The sequence below is a fragment of the Diadema antillarum genome, unplaced genomic scaffold (assembly GCF_040938485.1).
Source record: "Diadema antillarum isolate AM-2024a unplaced genomic scaffold, OU_Dant_1.0 seq00000585_RagTag, whole genome shotgun sequence".
NCBI classification, from domain to species: domain Eukaryota; kingdom Metazoa; phylum Echinodermata; class Echinoidea; order Diadematoida; family Diadematidae; genus Diadema; species Diadema antillarum.
This window is the reverse complement of record NW_027271519.1, coordinates 26,154-29,410: the sequence shown is the minus strand read 5'-3', so window position 1 is coordinate 29,410 and position 3,257 is coordinate 26,154.

Here is a 3,257-nt window from a genome sequence, read left to right as displayed (position 1 = left end):
GTCAAGAGGATCATTGCATAAAGATAATGGCTTTTTCCTCAGACGCCATGTACCTTGTATCTCAAAATGAGGTTCAAAGATACAAAATTTTCTTTTTCTGTCTTTGTTGATTCGATAAGATCTTTCCATTTTAAATCTATAGATCATCTAATTTGTCAGGCTATACAAATCCTCGAATTTATTATTTTTCTTTCGTGTATTTCCTCTGCTAAGTCCTATGAACCCCATATTTTGCACAAGTTTAGTTCATGTCATGAACATGATTTCATAGGATTAGCCTACAACTTCATCCGACTCCATCTTGGGTAGGTAAATTAAAGTCAAACGTCAAGTGTTTTTCCTGTATCTTTGTGAATACATGTCCTATCTTTCACATATTTTGCAACCGTAAGGACAATGTTGCAAGAATCATTTCACAAGTTACCCACTTTTTGCTTAGATGCCATCTTGGCTGTGTAAAATGGGGTCAGAGGTCAAATATTCTTCATTCCGTATCCTCATTATAGTGTAAACCATCATCACCATATTTTGCACATGGGCCACGACAGATGATCATTTTGTAAAATAAAGATGGTTTGGTACATTCTTCTGTGATTTTTTTTTTTGTTTGTTTGTTTGTTCAGAATGGTCTCATATTCAAGTGATGTGCAGATTAATGTTTCCAGGTTAGCATGCCTGTACAGTGACGGGTAATCAAATTGTACATTACTTGAATATGAGGCCATTCTGAAGGAAACAATTTTCACACAATAGATATCAATGTATTCTCAAATGAACCCCACAAGGATTGGAACAATCATCCCGTACGTTCCCACTGATCAGTTACTAGCCATCCCCTTGGCCTTTAAACATCATTCTTCCCCAGTATGTTTCATTCTAAGCAAGTTCACTTTTGTGGTTTGGTCTTAAATCATATCTAGCTGTGGATGTGCTATATACACTCTTCCACACTCAAGTTCTGCTCCATTCTGAGTTCATCTTTACTCCATGTACTGCTTAACCTTCTAGACACGTTTCTAAGAAGTTTTGCAAGTAACATGATAACTAATAGCCTCAGAAATCACAATCATTTTTTTTTTTTTTTGCCTACACATGTAGTGCATGTGTATGCAGATTGGAACGAACTCTTGCGTGCCTCGCATGCAAGCATGATTCAGAGTGGTGCAGAATTGATAGGTACAGTAAGGACAAAGTTTGTGATAGGCATACATGTGTTGTATGGGATGTAACGAAGTCATTGGTTAGAAACAATAATTATTTCACTTAAAGGGGAAGGCTAGTAACTGATCAGTGGGAATCAGTGGAAATGCTGGGAGATGATTGTTCCAATCCTTATGGGATTTATTCAAGAGTTTATTGTATATCTATTGTTGTGTGAAAATGATTTGCTTCAGAATGGTCTCATATTCAAGTAATGTGCAGTTTAATGCTTCCAGGTTAGCGTCCCTGGTCAGTGACGGAGCATTAATCTGCACATTACTTGAATATGAGACCGTTCTAAAGCAAATCATTTTCACACAAGAATAGATATACGAAGAACTCTTGAATGAATCCATAAGGATTGGAACAATCTTCTCCCAGCATTTCCACTGATTCCCACTGATCAGTTACTAGCCTTCCCCTTTAAGTGCGGACAAATACCCTGTAACTCTTATACAGTTGTACCATGTCCAGTGAACACACACACAACACACACACAAACTGTTTCAGAAACCTAACAGCTTTATCAATAAGTATAAAACCCTTCATACTGTTCTCACTCTTCTTTCTCACATCAATCTCATGATCAAGCGTTGACGTTGGTAAAGGGAGAGCTGATAAATGACACGTGTGCAGCATAGCAATGTCATGATGCATTCTTTCACTTCACACAAAATCTGTCACAATAAGAGTCTGTTTCTTACTCCTATTTCAAATGGTGTGACCAGACAAAGCAAATGTCTCCACAGTCATGTACAGCAATGTGTTCCATTTGCGTGTGCTTTCAAGTAAATTTTGTAATAGAGATTCACCTCTTTGTGTAGCCTTTGTGTGTGGTTGAATGTCATGTGATGTTCATTAGGTGTTGTACTTGCTGCAACAAAAATGAGGCTAAAGCAATCATCGGTTTTAGGTCACTGGTTACACAGAATTTATTCCTCTTTCTTTGGATACATACAATATACACATTTGAATACCTATGATTTTAGGGTGTGCACACTAACAGCAGGGGCACATCCAGGAATTCCTTAAAGGGGCGCTTTCACAAAACGAAATGGGGGAGGTGCACGTCCCTTTCATTTTTGCCATTTTATTTCTTTTGTTTTAACAAATAATGCAGAGCAGGTCACATGCCCGATGTGCTCTACCATACGCCCTCCCCTCCCCCCCCCCCCCCCCCAATTCCTTTTTTGAACCGTCACTGAACAGGTGTGTCAAACAAACTATAGCACTTGCATAAGCATATATGTCATTCTTTTGAAAATGAGTCACTGTTAAAGACATTACTCCAGCATTTCTTTTATCATCAAAGCACAAAGAATTACTGGCCTCACTTGTGGCCACCTTGAAGAAACTGACTTAACTGTCTGTGAGGTTCAATGAGGGTGGTCATTATCAACCATACTCTTGGTCAGCGCGTTCACATTGGTCCCCGCGTCGCGGGGACAGCCACAAGAGATCTTATCTTTTTTATGACTGACCGTTCACATTGGTATCTCATCTGTCCCCGAGCTGTGGGGGCATTTTGGGGCTTGGAGCGAGCTCTGCCACTTGAATCCAGGCATAGCGCATGCGCACATTTGATGACCACAGCTGGACGCTATCAATTGCGCCCCAAGGTCACTCTCCCCTCCAAATCTTGTCCCCGTACCCAACTTGCTTCGCGAGGACGAGGGGACAAGTCCCAGCGAGCGTTCACATTATGGTTTTTGAGGAGAAAATCCCACAGCTCAGGACTTTCCCCGCGTCGCGGGGACCAATGTGAACGCGGGGATAATCACTCATTCATTTTATATCACATTGTGTTACGGAGGTTAACTTGGCCTAACGAACCATCATAACCACTAAAAATACCCAGACTCTCAAACAAGGTGTTTGGTCGATCTCGGTCATCTTGTCAAACTCGTTACTTGTACAAAAATTGTATTTACATATTCCTCCGCGAAACAATAAAGTGCCTAGAAATGATAGTAGGGCCTACTATGCACATGTATCTGTAACACTTTCCCCCCCCCCCCCCCCCCAAAAAAAAAAAGAATGCATTTACATTTACAACA